Raw genomic sequence first — 19,377 nt, 5'->3', positions numbered from 1 at the left:
TTTAGGGAGACAGAGGTTGCCTTGGGTTATCAGGGCCACAGGCTTCCTGGGTCTGTTTTTGGGACCTAGGATTCCATGAGGAGGGACTGACAGAACCTGAGAACTGAAAAGCACCTCAAGAAGTCATCGGTCCAGCCTTGCCTCTAGAGACTCTCCATCCCAATCAGCAGGACCCTCATCCAGTCAGCAATGGATCAAAGGTCCCAGCTCCTGGGTCCAAAGTCAGGCCTCTGCCTCCATGCTCCTAGTCCCTTCCTTGAAGCAGTCCTATAATCACATGATGAGCCTCAAGCAAGGGACTTCAAGCTGGTGGCTTGCAGCAGCTAGCTTCCTGTTTCTGAACCGTCATTGTCTTCTATTGAAGTCCTCCCATCCTCCACTCCCACATCCATCCAGACCCTGGGAAACTTTGCCAAGAAGCAGATGATGATGTCTGCCTTTGCCTGAGTGATGAGATGACTGGCTTCTGTCCCAGTTCTGCCACTCACCAGCTGGATCAGTTTCTCACTGCTGCTATAACAAATTACAATCAACATAGTGGCTTAAAACAATGCAAATTTACTCTTACATTTTGGAGGTCAAAGGTCCAAAACAAATCAGTTTCACTGGTCTAAAATCAACGTGTCAACAGGGCAGGATGCTTTTGGAGGCTCTGAAGGGGAGAATCCATTTCCTTGCTTTTTTCAGGTTGGCCACCTGTATTCCTTGGCTCATGCCCCCTCCTCCACCTTTAAAGCACATCATTTCAATCTCTTTCATAAGATATCTTGAAGAGGAGGTCCCAGAGGCACCAAAAGGGTGACAAGCACAGATTGCTTTAACTGCTACTCAGAGAACAACTCTGTGCCAAGCCCTGTGCTTAGGGCTTTATACTCACAATCTTCTTCATATGCACATGGGGCTCCTGTCATCACATCCCCTTCTCTTCTGTCAGTGCCAAATCTCCTTCTGCCTTCCTCTTATAAGAACACTTGTGATTGCATTCAGTGCTTTCCCAGATAATCTAGGACAACCTTCTCACTTCAAGATCTTCAACTTAATTACATACACAAAGTCCCTTTGGCCATATAAGGTCATATTCACAGGTTCCAGAGGTTAGGACGTGGACATCTTTGTGGGCCATTATTTAGCCTTCCATACCAGTTATAGGTGTTTGGCAAGTAAAATCACCTCACTTCTCTGAACTTTATTTTCCTCATTTGTCCAAAGGGGAGAAGATTCCTGCCCTGCTGACTTCTTGGGCTCCCTAGGAGATTCCAGTAAGACAGTGAATGTGATGACATTGTATACTATTGAGTGAACACCAGAATAAGTGCTGAGGCTGGTTCTTGTTGCCCTTCCTATGAGGCTGTCATCCCCTCAGTTCAGTCACCCAGTGCTATCTTTCTCTCTTTGTCTCTGGCGTCCTGCCTCCGTGGCCTTCTCTAGGCATGTCTTGATGAATATACTCCAAGTTAAATGTGTCACTAAGCCAACTGGCTCCTCCCACCCTGTCCCAGTGATTGAGCACGTAGGGTGGCTACGCTGACTTTAGATCCCAGGCATTGGCAAGTGAGCACCTTAGTTGGTTAACATATCCCTTCCCACTCTGCTGTGTTGTGGTTCCCATGAGACCCATGTGTATATGAAGAAGATTGTCGGTGTAGAGCCCACAGCATAGGGCTTGGCACAGTTGTTGTTCTCTGAGTGGCAGTTAAAAAAAATTGTGCCTGTTGCCACTTTTGGTGCCTCTGGGACCATCCTTTACCCCCTCTTCTGCAGGATATCTTAAGACCACAGCTGGCAGTCACAGCAGCAAGTACAAGCACCTCTTGACATTTATGGCATCCTGGCCCTCTGCCAGTTGCTATCCATATCACTTTGGTAGGCCAAGCCCTATTGCCAGCCTCAGCTGGTCAGCACTCCTGGAGGCAGGTCAGTTTGTCCAACAGCTAATAAGGGGTGTGCAAGGGGCATCAAAGGCTCCGAATGGAGAGGTGGGAAAAGCCCCTGGGCGCATGGCGCTGGATGACTCTCACGGTTTAGCAGAGACCACAGAGATGACCAATGACCAATAAGCTCTCAAAGGGAAATGCTTGCCTCTCTACCCAAGCCCAAGGGAAGTCATATCTTCTATCACCTCATGGGGGCTTCAGTTAAGCTTCTGAGAAGCTGAGAGCAGAAAGACCTTTTCTGAACATGATGTTCCCACCCCCTCATCACGCCACTATGGAGACGGGATCTAGAGGGAACAGGGAGAACCTGAACATTATTTCCCAAGACAGCAAGGCTGTCAGCTTCCATTACAGGTGCTGCTCTTCTCAATCCCAATATTCTGAGCACAGCATCATTCCCCAGGGCCTTCCTCAGCCATCTTCTCTGCTGGGGTGTCCCATAGCTTTTTTATGAGTTCTGGATGACCTTCATTCCAAAACCTGAAAAGGATATTGCAAGAAATGAACATTATAAACCAATTTCTCTCATGAACATAGTTCCACAAATCCTTAAGAAGATATTAGCAAATCAAATCCAATGCATAAACACATATATTTATTGTTACATTTATGTATATACATTAACATATATATATATAAATATAAATACATATCCCCATTCTTATTACATTAATATGTGTATATATATATATATATATATATATATATATGTCCAGTCATATATATTCATATATGTTCATTGTCCCATTCGTGTGTATGTGGAGACAGAGAGGACTTCATCTTCATAGTTCTGGTACTTTCAGGGATTACCTCCCAAAGAAACTATTTGTACTCCAATTCCTGACCTAGTGTCAGCTTCTGGGGAAATACAATCTAATTCAACAACCAATTAAGGATTATTGTAGGCATGTGAGATGTGAGGGTGGTTAACTATTTAGAAAATCAACCATTGGGATTAATCATATTAACAGAGAAAAGGGAGGAAATCACACAATCATTTGAATTGATACAGAAAAGCATTTGAGAACATTCAGCAGCCATCCTTGATAAAACACCAACAAACAAAAATCTCTTAGAAAACTAAGAACAGAAGGGAACTTTCTGATCTGATAAAGAGAAGTGACACAAAAGAATCCTACAGCAACCAGCATAATTAACAGTGATGTATTAAAATCCTTCATCATGGATTGAGAATGAGAAAACATATCCTACTATTACCACTTAGATTTCACATTATACCAGAAGTCCAATGTAGTTTAATAATCTAAGAGAGTGGGAGAAAGGCATAAAGATCAGAATAGAACAAATAAATCTATTATTCACAAACTACATGATTTGGTACATAAGAAATCCAATAAAATTGATAGACAAATTATTAGAATTAATAAGTGAATTTAGCAAGGTAGTGGGATACAAAGCCAACATATTTTAAAAATCAGTTGCATTTGTATATATCAGCAACAAAAAGACAATAAATTTATAAAACATACCATTTACAATAACATCAAAAAACACCAAATACCTAGAAATATATCTCATATAAAATGTGCAAGATCTCTACACTGAAAACAAGAAAACACTGAAAGAAATTAAAGAAAATCTAAAGAAAAGGAGGAATGTGGTATTAGTCATGTACTGGAAGACTAAACAATGCAAAGATGTCAGTTTTCTCCAAGTTAATACATAGATTTGATACAATCCCAGTAAAAGTTCAAGCAGGCTTAAAAAAACTTTTAATTCTACCAGATATTAAGAATGCTATAATAAATTATATTGTATGATATTGATGCAAGAACAGTCAAATGTCAATTTGAAAATGTGACAGAAACGGACCCACATATATATGGTCACTTGCTTTATGAAAAAATATTACATTTTCATAAATTATTATGGGTCAGTTGAATATCACATGGAAAAAATATACTGTGACTCCTAGTTCATATCATATACCCATACCAATTGTAGGTGATGTGTAAAAGGTAAAAAGTAAATATTTTATAGAAAACATAAGAGAATATCTTCATGACCTTAAAGTAGGCAAAGATCTTAAATGGGACACAAAACACACTAATAATATAAAAAGGAATGTATTACACTGCATTAAAATGAACAATTTTCATTTATCAAAAACCTTTGAGTGGGAAAAGGTCATCCTTATGGGAAAGAAAATATTTGTAGTATATATTCAGATTCCTTGCCAGTTTTTCTATTGGGATTTCTGTCTTTTTCACATTGATTTATAACAATTCTTTGTATACAATACATATTATGTATTCTAGATAGTTTTTGAGATATATGTCTCTGGCAGTGCCTCCAGAGACATATATCTTTATTATTATTATTATATTTTAAGTCTTGAGTTTATGAGCAGAACATGCAGGTTTGTTACATAGGTATATATGTGCTATGGTTGTTTGCTGCATCCATCCTCCCATCATCTACATTAGGTATTTCTCCCAATGTTAGCCCTCCCCAACCCCTCTACCCCCTGCAATCCCTCCCCTAGCTCCCCACCCCCTGAAAGGCCCCAATGTGCATGTTCCCTTCCTTGTGTCCATGTGTTCTCATTGTTCAACACCTGCCTATGAGTGAGAACATGTGGTATTTGGTTTTCTGTTCTTGTGTCAGTTTGCTGAGAATGATGGTTTCCAGCTTCATTCATATCCCTGCAAAGGACATGAACTCATCCTTTTTTATGGCTACAGAGACATATATCTTAAAGAACTATTTAAACATGTAAAGAATTTCTACAAATCAAAAAAGGACTGATATTCCAATAGAAAGTTTGGCAAAGGGCTTGAACAAACATTTCTTCAAAAGAAGTCATCTAAATGGTCAAAAGATGCTTAAACTCAGGAATCATCAGAGAAATGCAAATTAAAACAACAATGCAATACCACTACTGTAGTGGACTCTGTAGTGTGCTTCCCAAATTCCTCCTCCACAAGTCAGGACTGAAGCACTCATCTCGCCAGCTCTTGTAAGTGTTGATCACTGACAACTCAGCCTAGTTCATCCTCCTGTTGGGGAGGTCTGCATCAAATGACTGGTTGATCTGAGGTAAAACGATTCTGTTCCCAGCCCAAATCTGACACAATTTTGAAGGGTCATCCCAGCTTCGGAGTTCTCCATGGCACTGGCCGAGGTCTTTGGTATGATTGCATCACAGTCTAACCTGTACCGTTGCCTAATCCTGCTTTCTTCATTTCCTCAAAGATACTCTTCCTAAGACCACTGCCCAATAAACTTTCTGCACACTAATATTTATCTTAGAGTCAACTATCCTAGAAACCCAAACTGGGGTGACTACATCAGAAGAACAACAACAACAAAAAGACAGATAGCATCATGTGTTGGTGAGGATGTGGACCTATCAGAATGCTCAAATATGAATGTAGACTAAGTAGAATGCTCACATACTGTGGGTGGGTATGTAAATTGTACAATCACTTTGAAAATCACTGTGACAGTATGGCTGTATCTACTATAGTTAAACATACATACATGACCCAACAATTCCACTACTAAAAACTATAACAGACAGAAAGACATATATATTCACCAATAGATATGTACACAAATGTTTGTAACAGCATTGCTCATACTATCCAAACTAGAAGCAACTCAAATGCCCATCAAGATTCTAATGGAGCCAGACACAGTGGCTCACACGCCCATCAAGATTCAAACGGAGCCAGGTGCAGTGGCTCGCACCTTAATCCCAGCATCTTGAGAGGTCGAGGCAGGAGAATTGCTTGAGCCCAGGAGTTCAAGACCAGTCTGGGCAACATGGTGAGACCCTGTCTCTATAAATAATAATAAAAATATTAGTCAGGCATAGTGACATGTGCCTGGCATGTCTCAGCTACTCAGGAGGCTGAGATAGGAGGATCACTTGAGCCTGGGAAGTCAAGGCTACAGTGAGCTATGATCATGGCACTGTACTGCAGCCTGGGTAAAGAGCATGACCCTGTCTCAAAAAAAAAAAAAAAAAAAAAGTGGAATGGATAAATAAATTGTCACATATTCCACATATAAATCTCACAAATTTAATATTAAGTAAAAGAAGCTGGACATAAAAAGAGAAGTTCTGTCTTATTCTGATACCATCTATGTAAAATATAGAACTAAAATCGGTAGAAATCAAGATAGTGGTTACTATTGTGGGGCAGTAGTGACTATGAGGAGCACTCTGGGGGTTTCTGAAGAGTGCTAATGTTCTGTTTGGTGATCTGGGTTCTGGTTATATGATGTGCTCACATTGTGGAATTTACCAACTTGTCACATTGTGGAATTCATCAACTTGTATATGCATGATCTGGGCACTTCCTTGTATATAATACTTCAATAAAACAATTTCCAAAATTGCAAAGGACACACGTATACATACACACACACACACACACACACACACACACACACACACACACCTAGAAACTGGCAAAGACAGAGTTCCTGATGTTGCCTTTCCATTGCTAACATCCAATATAATGTCCATTCTTCCTTCCCTCCTCTAACCCTCATTCATTTATGGAGCTACTTGATTTGTGGTTAGGCCAAAGTTTTAAATATGTCATTTTTCAGGTCAAGCCAAATCCAGCATCTGAGACTGTCTAGGCTCCTTGCTCTACACACCTTGACTCCTGGGGCCTGAACTGCACTTTGGCAGTGCAGTAGCCTTGCTGGGTGAGGGTTGTGGGGGACAGTTGAACAAAATCAGAAATTTCATGCTCACCTGCCTTGACCTATTGATGAGCAATGTGGGGGCAGGCATGGTTTTGTCATTACTGTGTGGGTGGCAGCTCGGAAGGGGAGATAGTTTTTCTTGATGAGTCAGTTGAGATACAAACAGGGCACTTGGTGTTGATGAAAATAAAAAGCCTTCTTCCCTGCCTGTTAGAAAGGTTCAGCGGGTATGCTCCTTGATAAATGGTCACAGTAATGAAATTCACACTCTTTAATCACAAGGGCTATAACTTAATTAAAAACACATTGAGGATTGATTTGGGTTGGAGAGTTCTCCTGGTTCTTTGGCTTTATTAAATTCGGTGTTTCTTTGCTCAGCCTCATCTGACATGCTTACATACAAAAGTCAATGACTGAGGAGCTGTCGCAGTCCTAATGGGATGAACCTTGCTTTGGGGCCCTGAGCAGACCAAGTTGAAGGGAAATAGGGGCCAGGATACTCAAAAAGGGACCCAGAATTGCAGCCCTTCTCTGCTTTTGCCTGCATCATCACCAGGCTGACTATAAGGAGTCATCATTGTTCTGAGTTCAAGTTAGGGCTCTCTTTAAGCCAACTGACTCAGGTGTCTCAGGGGAGATCTGATGTTGGGGCAGCCTAGCTGGGATAGCAGTCCTAGTGAGACTACCAGCACCACCAGGCACATAGCAGAGGCTCAAGAATTACTGAGTAATTGAAAAAAACAATAACAATACCTTCCATTCATCTCATTGAGTGCCCATAGCCAAGACTTGTGAGATAAGAATTGTTGTCCCCATTTTACACCTGTGGAAAGCAAGGAAGAATAATGCGGTGTTAAATGAATTGCCCAGAGAGCTGTGGGATGTGAGGGCCTTGGCAGACAATATCCATGCATTACTCCTCCTCCACCCACACACACATAGATATACTTCCATCATGTCCTCACTTGTGCAGATACACCCAGACACAGACACACGGAGAGACATCCACCTGCACTACTAACATATGCAACCATATTCCTGTGCATACACATCAGATATGCACACACAACCACATACTCGACTTTACCCCAAACACACGTGCATGCACACACACTGAAACATCTATACCATCACACACCCAAACATACATACATACATACATGCATACATACATACATACATACACATTTGTAGCCATGTAGACACACCTGGGTACAGGCACACATCAACAAACCCATACCTATACACACTCTCCCAACACCCTCCCTACAACCACACTTGTGTGCTTACACCCATTCACAGACGTACAAATACCCATATAAATCCACACCCCTCCACATTACATACACAAACATCCATACCTGTGCAGATGCACTCAGATATGAACATTCACACACATATACATATCTGCACTTGACACATACACAGATGTACACCCATGAAGATACACCTGATATAGACACACATCCATATGCCCATACACATCCAAATCACATACATACATACACAGACACACAGATGTATCTCATCTGCACATCCACATCTGTGCAGATACATCCGGATGTAAACACACGTGCACATCCATGCATATAATCATATACCTACACACACAAGCACATACATTCACACCTATGCAGACGACACCCAGACACAGATACAAATCCACACAACCATGTATACCTGCATACCTCTGCGCTCTCATATACATATACATACACACACCTAAACAAATATGTACCTTTGCAGATTAACCTAGTTATAGATCAAATTCACACACTCATAGACGTCCACACTTTCTGTATATAAATCCACATATATCCATATACATAGGCATGTATATACCTACACACACATGAACATGCACATATATTTTATACACACAAATACACCCCCAGGCATATATACCCGTGTATACACATACATCCATATTCACACATGAACACACACATAAACACACCAGCATGCACATAAACAAATATACACAGTCATATGTATATACATGCACAAATAATATACACACTCACACACATACAGTCACAGATATACATATAAATACATACATGTGTATATATTCAACATATATACACACAAATACATGACATATAGGAGTGTATGTGTACGTATCCTAATGTTATATACACAGTCACATCTACACACCCAGACACACATGCATAATGGACACCTATGTACAGTTATGGACATGTACACATTCACACTCATTCATCCCAGAGGCCATCTGTCAAAGTCAAGCTCAATGAGCCCTTTTCAGAAATCAGTAGCTGAGGGATAGTCCTAAGGATCCAGGTCTAATTAGCATAAAATGCATCTCCCCATCCACCTCAACCCTGGAAACCTTGGCAATGCTGCCGGCATAGCTAGCCAGTTGGGGGACTCTCCTCTACTGGGAAAGCAGTGAGATCAGTGGCTCCCTTGGCTTCACAGCCCAGCTGCTGCACCAGCGCTCCCTCCTGCAGGAGAACCCATGGCTCTGTTCTGGGGCCCTGCAAGGTTTCCTGGATCAATGGCAGCAAACAGCAGTAAACCAGCAGACAATGCTGGAGAGGACAATGGGATTGCAGTCATACACAGCCTGGTGGCCTTGCTAGGGACCTGGGCCTTTGTGCTCAGCACCACCAAAATATTTAAAGGAGGGAAGGGATGTGGTCGGATTTGCATTTGCAAAGGTTCCTCTGGCTGCAACGTGGATAATGGTGGGAGACATGCAGTTTGGAGGCAGAGGATCCAGGAAGCACAGTCATTCAGGGAGGAGCAGAGGGGACTTAGGCCAGAGTTGGGGAGGGAGGTGGGGCAACCGATAGTGAGCTGGCTGGGAGTCTGGCCAGGATTCAGGTCATGGATTGGATGGGGGCATGAGGAAGAGAGAAGGAGGGGCAGAACATGACATCCAAATTTCTGGGGTAGGAGACTGGTGGGGCTATAGCGGTGGGTAGGGACCATGCATTACTCCTCCTCCACCCACACACACATAGATATACTTCCATCATGTCCTCACTTGTGCAGATACACCCAGACACAGACACACGGAGAGACATCCACCTGCACTACTAACATATGCAACCATATTCCTGTGCATACACATCAGATATGCACACACAACCACATACTCGACTTTACCCCAAACACACGTGCATGCACACACACTGAAACATCTATACCATCACACACCCAAACATACATACATACATACATGCATACATACATACATACATACATACACATTTGTAGCCATGTAGACACACCTGGGTACAGGCACACATCAACAAACCCATACCTATACACACTCTCCCAACACCCTCCCTACAACCACACTTGACCAGGCAGGCCCCACGGGCCACAGGAGGGAACTAGGGATTTATCTGGGGGCCATGAGGAGCTATTGAAGGGCAGGAAGCATAGGAAAAAATTGTGTTGTGCTGATGGATGATCTGGAAAAGTGAACAGGAGCCTCAGGAACCATTTGCAGCAGGTAGAGGGAGGCATGTGGCTATCAAACCAGAGCAGGCAGAGTCAACCCTGCCCAGCATTTCCAGGCAGTCCACCAGGACTGCACAGGTGAGGCAGTCCACCAGGACTGCACAGGTGAGGCTGTCCCTGTCAGGTTCTGCCTGGAGGCCAGAAGTGCAAAATCAGAATGGCAGTAGGGGAGGTTCCTTCCGAGAGCTGTGAGAGAATGGGTCCCAAGCCTCTCTTCTACCCTCTGGCAGCTTCAAGTGTTTCTTTGCAGGGAGATGGCAATCTCCCTGTGTCTCCACACAATCTTCCCTCTCTGCTTGCCTGTCTCTCTGTTGAAATATCCCCTTTTTATGAAGACATCAGTCATGTTAGATTAGGGCCCACCATAATGGCCTATTTTAACTTGATCATCCACAAAGACAATTTCCAAATGAGGTCACATTCACAAGTTCTGGGGGTTAGTGTATAAGATCTTTTTGGGGAACACAATTCCAACCACAATGTTCATCTAGGCTCAACTATGAGCGCCAGAGTTCACAGGACCCCTCCTGGGTCAGGGCAGTAGCTATGAAAAGGAAGCAAACTACTCAGTGCTTCCCATATACATAGGTATGTATACACCTACACACATATGAACATGCACATATATTTTATACACACAAATATATCCCCTGGCAAGACAGGAGCCCAGGTCCTAGAACAGTACTCTGCCTGGGGCAGACATTCATTCTAAGACCTGGGATACCAGTGAAGGGCAGGCCTCAGATAAGGAGAGAAAGCTGCCCCAGGAGAGTGTGGAGTGGGTACAGAGGCTGCTCAAGGGTACGGAGGCAGAAAGACTGTTAGTCACTCTGCTTCAACAAGAAGAGGTGAAGATAGTGCCTAATTAGTTTAGAAAAGAGCCTTGGCTAAGCACTGGGGAGCAGGGACTCACTGTGCCCCAGGGTGGGGGATACAGCAGGAGCAAGAGCTAAAGGAGTGGCATTAGCAGCACTGAGAGTGAGACATGGAGAAGCTCTGAAGCCTGGGAGATCTCTATCTCAGGGATCCAGGTACCTGGCCCCAGGGAATCACAGTTATCTGACACTCCCTCTCTGGGCCTTTTTCCAAAGGGACGTAGGGCACTTGCGCTAGGGATAGGCATTCGTAGGTCTGTGAGCTAAGGGAATCCAGCGGGTGGAAGCTCAAGTGGTAGGGAAACAGAGGAGAGGAGCCCAACACGGCTGGCATGTGGGAGCATGCATGCTTGTACACGATTATGTGTGCTCATGTGTATGTGTGTGAGTGGGGGTGCCTCTGGGTGCACCTGTCTGTGTGCGTCATTGTGTACAGGATTTCTTGTGCCTGTGCACATGGTGGGAGGGTGGCACAGGTGGTCAGACAAGGTTTCCAGGGGAACTGCTACCTGAGCTGTAGCTAAGCTTACTTTAAATCTATCATGAAAGTATTAGGTCACCTACTGTGTCACCCTCAGCAACCATAATCCCTCTCCACCTGTCCCAGACCTCAGCACCCCATTTTCTACAGACACGTGTCTTCTGTTGCAGCTAGCAAGGGATCTGCTGGGTCCCCTGACCGCCTGTGCACGTGTAGTTTCTAAGCCTTCAAAGGCCACATTTCAGTCAGGCACATGCTAGAAGCTTACTTGTTATTTGTTTTCTCACTTATAATCAAGAAAGAATCTAGCTGCTAAATGGCATATGTTCATTTGATAACTCAGGTTACTGGGGACCACCTGAGGCCTGGGGTCTAGGTTGGCTAGAAACTGCTAGCAATGGTGGGGACAGCTCTGGTTCTGTGGGGCTTAGTTTATCAGAAAAGGGGAAAAGATCTGGGTACATGTGTGTCAGCCCAGGCCTGGATGCAGACAGACAGAGTCAGAAAGACAGAGGCAGACACAGAGAGACAGAGAGAGAGAGGGCAAGAAGGAAAGTGAATTGGCACTAGTGAGTTTTTTGGATTTGGATCATGTGTTTACCTTTAGGTAAGAGTCCCTTACATGTTAGTGACTAGGTGATAAGTACTACAGGGGCTAAGAAAAGACGGCACCCTTGGGTATAAGTCCCTCTCAGCCAGAGAACTCTCTTTAGTTGTGGCACGTGGCTGCACCAGTCTTCCCCCGATAAATGGGGCTGTAAGAGCTGGGCTGTCCAGCTCCCATGGTTGTTGAGACGGCCAGATGCAATGCAGCCTGGAGAACTACTTTGGGAACTGCTGATCTATATCCAGATACAAGAGTTTTTTATTGATTGTAAAGGAAATTGAGATGTTGGAAAAGTAAGCATGAGGCCCAAAGAAGCAAATATTCACAACAGTGGCAATTAGCATCTGGACCTGCAGTCTACATCCATGCTCAGGTGTGCCCAGGAGTGCAGCCCCTTATGCCTCCTACATCTTCCAAGTAAATGAATCCTCAGGTGCTATTTGCCTCAATCTTACTGTGTAGCCTGGAACCTAGTAAAGCGAGCTGGCTTCATTTTGAATTTCTGCCTCTGAAGTCCTTAAAACCTCAGCAGCATTTCCCTTCTTCCAATGACAATTAAAAAACCCCTTACATTGCTCAGAAGTCTAGAAGGAGGCAGCCATTCTGAGTGCTTATCTTATTGCTTATGCTGCATTTAGTACCTCCATTTGAAAACATCTTATCAACCTTCAAACTGTATTTATGTTTAATTGAAATGCTCCATGTGATTCTGCCTCTCTTAATGTGTATATGCATGTATTTATGTGTGTGTTTATTATACACAGAGACAGGTGGGAGGGGAAGGAGAGGGAGAGATAGAGTTAGAGGTAGTTGTTCTGGTAGAAAGAATCCTAATCCATTGGCAGGTAGAGCTCTCTTAGGCTGAAGCAACTTAGGAGTGTCTTTGAGGGGTTCATGCTTTTCTTCTACACCTTCCTTCCATTCCCTTTACTGGCATCAGAAGTGGTGACGATGGAGCCTCATGCTCATAGGGAACCAGGTTAGGCTCTTGGTGGTAAGATTGGTGGAGAAGGTCAGAGTAGGGAGGTGTTCTTCCCCGACCCCCAAACTGGCACTCACAGATTCTGGCTTTTCTCCACCCTCCCTCCAGGGAGTAGTACCCACACCCTTCCCTTTCCAATAACCATTGGGAGACAGGCAGGAGGGAGGCTGATTGGCCCTTTTCCTTTTTTTATCTCTGTGGCATATGTTCTACCTGGGACACTTTCTCCCCCCAGAAAGAGTCAGCAAATATGAGTTGGATATAAATACTTATATACAGGATTAGGCTTATTTTTAGAAATATATTCTTAGAAAGGGATCAACTGTAAGGGACTGTCATAGCCCTGCAGGGTTGAGGTCAGTGGGTGAAGGGGCTCCCTAGCCCTTTCCTCTCCTTAATCAGGCTCCTTGAAGCAAATGAAAACAGGAATGGAATGCGGAGAATAAGAAGGGGTGATAAGACCAGAGGATAAACAAAAAGAAGGAAGGCTTGACTTTCCATGGTCAGTAGCTACGGATAAGGAGCTCTTGGACAAGTCTGTCATCTGTGAGTTTCAGTTTGTCCATTTGTAACTTGAGAGAGCTGGACTAGCTGGTCTCTAAGGATGGTTCTAGCTCTTAAATGCCTTGAATTGAAATACTGGGCAGTTGGCAAGTGCTCATGCCTCTGCTAGGCTATGCTGTTGGGGAAAAAAGGGACAAGGAGACAAAGCCTGTTCTCCAGTTGCTGGCAGTCCTGTTAGGAGGCAAAAGCAGACAATAGCCAGGAAAGCCATTGGTGCTAAACTGTGGGATGGCACCAGTGCAGTCAGACCTCAAGAAGGATGTATTAGTCAGTTCTCACACTACTGATAAAGACAAACCTGAGACTGGAAAACTTATAAAGAAAAAGAGGTTTAATGGACTCACAGTTCCACATGGCTGGCGAGGCCTCACAATCATGGCAGAAGGTGAAGAAGGAGCAAAGGCACATCTTACATGGTGGCAGTCAAGAGAGCATGTGCAGGGGAACTCCCATCTGTAAAACCATCAGCTCTCATAAGAGTTATTCACTATCACAAGGACAGGAAGGGGGAAACCACCCCATGATTCAATTATCTTTACCTGGTCTCTCTAACAACACATGGGAATTATGGGAACAATTTAAGATGAGATTTCAGTGGGGACACAAAACCTAACCATATTGAAAGGTGTGCTTCATCAGATTAAATCTCATCAATTGCCTAGAAGAAGCTCAACTGGTTTGAGTAACAAGAGCAGTGAGAACTTTCCCTGGAAGCTTTAAAATGAAGATAGGGAAGATGTGGTGAATGGCCTGGACAACACTCATGTCAAAATTTAAATACACCCATCTTTCCATAAGAGCTTATCTCCTCATGCCCAGGCCAGCAACTTGAGTTGAAAGTGACCTTGTGATCTAAGGTGAATGAAAATACAGGTGATGGCCTGATAAGCAGAAGGGAAGCAGCTACACAACCTAGACAGTTCCCCTTGGTCTCCTTTGGTAAAAACCCTCTTTCTACCTCCTCAGTTTTTCCCCCAACCCCACCATCACACGTGCACAATAGCCCTACCAATTTCTTGATGCCTAGAGCTTTAAACAACAGAAAGATCTTTAGTTTGTTGGGATATATTGTTTTAAAACAGTGTTTCTCAAAGTATGGTCACTGGGTTACAATCATAATCATCATCTAGAGACTTGTTAGGAATGCATACTCTCAGGCCTCACCCAACACCTAATGAACCAGAAACTCTAGGAGCAGATCTCAGCAATCTATTTTTCACAAGCCTCTAGGAGATTCTGATATATGAGAGCCACTGACATAAAGTATCTCTCCCTCAAAAGAGCCAAGATGATGACCAAAATATGGACTACAGTGTAAGAGGCTCTGAGACCTCTCCTGTGAGTATGATGTTATGGAGGAGAAGTATATATACAGTCATGAAGTACTGGAAAGGGAAGGGGAAACTGTATAACAGCTTCTCAGGCCTGGATTTGGGAACCTACTTAGGTGACATTGAAACCACAAGGTCTTCAAGAACATGAGTATAATCATAGGTCTCCATGAGCACACACTGTTATTCAGTTCCTAGGACATTCATTATCTTTTGTTCTCCTCATATTCTTTATTCTCCACTAGGAGATGGGAATCATTTGCCCTAATTTTCAGGAAACAGGCCCTGTCCTATGCTACCATGAGGGCTAAGTTTTGAGGGACTCTGTAGATAGAGATGAAGAAGAACCCAACTGGCATAAATCTACCTCCTGCCCACATTTGAGTATTATTGACATAGCCATGACTGCAAGCATACACCCTGTATCTGCTATTTCCCTTTCCTAGAGTGTTCCCTAGGGCTTTGCAACCAGTCCCTGCCCCAAGGATGGTAAATACCAGGCACAGGTACTGCCATTCTGCCATCCCCTACCTATGTCAGACATCGCTAATCAATCACTATCTCCCCCTGAGCTTTGCCAGGACCTCAGAATCCTTTCAAGCTCAGTAGTCCCAGAAGTGGCCCAAGAGGTCAGCTGGGAAGAGTAAGCCCATTAATCTTCTCATTCTTCTACCCCTTGCCTTCTGTCTGATTGGCAGCTGTGGCCTGTCTTCTCGTGACCAGCAATTGTCAGGGTTCACTGAATTGGTCATGATAGATTGGATTCTGCAGGGAACGTAGGCAGTGGAGTGCCCCTGGAGCCTCTGTGGCTGTTCCATGTCATAAGCCATCAACCCTTCAAGCACCTTGGGGTTCAGCAAGGTAGGAACACTTAATAGTAGTGGCCCTCCCCACTTCCCAGCCTTGATTCATGTTCTCTATTCTTCCCAGAGGACCTCTCTGCCCAGGCCCCATGGCTTATTCACTTTGATTGTTCAAAAACCCAGTACAGGGTCTGGCTTGTGATAAGTGCTTAGTGATTCTTACTGAATTATTGAATGAATGAATGAATGGCTCTAAAACTGTACCTCTGAGCTTCCCTATTCCAATCTTTGGGGAAATGCCTGATTCTTGACAGTATGTCTGTGAGGTGAATGCTCCAAATTTTAGATAGTATAATCTCTCATATTCAGGATTTAGGTTGGCACAATGTACCAATTAAGTAGAGAGCTGTCAAATACTGCCACAGGATCTGCATGCAGGCATCTCACTGTCAATTCCTTCAGGAGATAACTTACTCAACTTATGCATATTTTTATGGAGTCAAATAAGAGATTCACTTATTTCTGTAATGAGATTCCATTACAACTGGTTTGCAGAAGCCCCCATAAAGGCAGGGAAATGCACCATGGAAAATAAACTCCAGAGATTTCCAGGCTTGGCATACCCATGTATGTACATTTGAGGTTGGGTATGGGAACAGGATCACACATGTGATCTAAAAGGAAGCTTGATAAATGAGTGAGAGAGAGTGCATTTAACTCCATTAACTTCATTCAGATTTTGCTTAATGTCATATAAATTGTCTTTGTTCTTTACCTGCTGGTGGAAGAAAGGGCCATAAACCATTCTGAGTACCAAGGAAAAGTCAGGTGTCAGTAAAAAAAATGCCTGCAGAATTTAGGGATACTTTTAAAAAAAGCAGAAAAGTGTGATTCATACACAGGAAAAAACAAGCAGTAGAAACTGTTTTTAAAGGAACTTAAATGTTAGACATAGACAATCTTCAAATTAGCTATTAGAAATATGCCCAAATAACTAAAGGAAGCCATATTTAAAATATTAAAAGAAAGTGTGAAAATTACCTGACAAATTAAGGATCTCAGTAAGGAAAAAGAAATTAACAAGAAAAATTAATTGCAAACTCTGGCTTCGAAGTAGTACAATAACTGAAGTGAAAAATTCATTAGAGGATCTCAGTAGCAGATTTGAGACTGCAGAAGAAAGAATTTGAAGATAGATCAATATTATCCAGTTTTAAGGACAGAAAAAAAAAGACTGAATAAAAATAGAGTCTTAGAGATTTCTGTGTCATATTGGTGTTCCAGAAGGAGAGGAGAGAGAAAAGAGCAGAAAAATTATTGAAGAAATCATGACTCAGAATTTCCAAAATTTGGTGAAAACTGTTAATCTGAGCACAAAAGAAGCTCAACAAACCCTAAGTAGAATTATACCTTCTAATAACAAATTATCCAAAAAAGAAATTAAGAAAACAATCCATTTATGAATTAATATTAAAAAATAAAATACTTAGGAATAAACTTCACCAAGGAGATGAAAGACTTCTAGACTAAAAACTATAAAATATGGATGAAAGATATTAAGGCAGACACAAATAAATGAAAAGACAACCTATGTTCATGAATTAGAATAATTAATATTGATAAAATGTCCATACTATGCAACGTGATCTATGGGTTCAATGCTTTATCAAAATCCCAAGAGGATTTCTTGCAGAGATAGAGAAAATAGTTTTAATATTCATATGGAAGCATGAAAGACCCCCAATAGTCAAAACAATCTTGAAAAGAAAGGGACAAAACTAAAGGCATCACACTTCTTGATTTTGAAATATACTGTAAAACTACTGTAATTAAAACAATACATTGCTATCAGCAAACCAGACATATTGACCAATTGAACAAAAAAGAGAGCCTAGAAATAAATACACACATATATGGTAAACTAATCTTTGACAAAGGTGCCAAGAATACAGAATGGGAAAAGGATAGTCTCTTCAACAAATGGTGATGGGAAAATTGGATATCCACATATATAAGAAGAAAATTGGACCTTATCTTGCACTATAAACTTATCTTTCAACTCAAAATGGATTAAATACTTAAGCATGAAACCTGAACTGTAAAACTCCTAGAAGAAATATAGGGGAAAAGCTTCATGACATCACTCTTGGCAATGACTTCATGGATATGACATCAAAGCCTAGGGAACAAAAGCAAAAAAGACAAATGGGACTACACCAAACTGAAAGGCTTCTGGACAGCAAAGGAAATAATTAACATAATGAAAAGGCAACCTATCTAATAGGAGAAAATATTTGCATATATCATAAACCATATATCAGATATGGAGTACATTTCCAAAAATATATATGGAATGCCTACAATTCAATAGCAAAAAAAAAAAATCTAACAACCTGATTAAAAGATGGGCTAAAGATCTAACTAGACATTTCTCATAAAACGTACAAATGGCCAACAGGTATACAAAAAGATATTCAACCCTACTAATCATCAGGGAAATGAAAATCAAAATGTGTTAGACATTACTTCACATCTGTTTAGGATGGCTATTATTTTTTAAAAAGACAGCAAGTGTTGGCAAATATGTAGAAAAATTGGAACCTTTGTACAATGTTGTTAGGCTTTCACAATGGTATGGCTACTATGGAAAAAAGTATGGAGGTTCCTCAAAAAACTAGAACGGCCATATGATGCAGCAAACCCACTTCTGTATGTTTATGTAAGGGAATTAAAATCAGGACCTTCAAAACATATTATCAATCCTATGTTCATTGCAGTGTTATTCACAATAGCCAAGATGTGAAAACCATTTAAATGTCTGTTAACAAATAAATGGTTTCAAAATGTGATATACACACACAAAATACACATACACACGCAATGAAATGTTACTCAGCCTTACAGAAAGAAGGAAGTCCTGCAACATGTGACATAATGGATAAACCTTGAGGACATTATGCTCAGTGAAATAAGCCAAGAAGGACAAACTGTATGATTCCACTTATATGAAGTATCTAAAATAGGCTCATAGAAGCAAAAAATAGAATGATGGCTTCCAAGGGCTGGAGAAAGGGGGAAATGAGTACCTGCTAATCAACATGTATAAAATTTCAATTATGCAAGATTACTAAGTTCTAGATATTTGATGTAGGTACAACATTATGACAATAGAGAAAAATATTATACTGTACCTAAAAAATCTGTTAAAGGGTAGATCTTGTGTTAACATGCATATATATATATATAATTACATTAATAACAAACAAAATACTTTAAGACAGAAAATATTTCCAGAGGCACAGTGAAACATTTCATAATGATAAAAAGGTCAGCACATCAGAAAGACATGACAATAGTAAGCAAATATGTACCTAACAACAAAGCTCAAAAATACATGAAATAAATTTGAGAGAATTGAAAAAAGAAATAGGTAATTTTACAATAGTAGCTGTAGATTTTCAATACTACAAATTCAATAATAGATGAACAACTAGATAGAAAATCAACAAGAATATAGAAGACATGAAGAAAGGTATCAACCAACTTGACCTGGTATTTGTATATATGAACACTGCACCTAAGGACTACAGAATACATAGTCTTTTCAAGCTCACAAGGA

This window comes from Saimiri boliviensis, chromosome X (genome assembly GCF_048565385.1).
Source record: "Saimiri boliviensis isolate mSaiBol1 chromosome X, mSaiBol1.pri, whole genome shotgun sequence".
In the NCBI taxonomy this organism is placed as follows: domain Eukaryota; kingdom Metazoa; phylum Chordata; class Mammalia; order Primates; family Cebidae; genus Saimiri; species Saimiri boliviensis.
The sequence above is the reverse complement of the archived record's forward strand: the minus strand, read 5'-3'. Positions refer to the sequence as shown.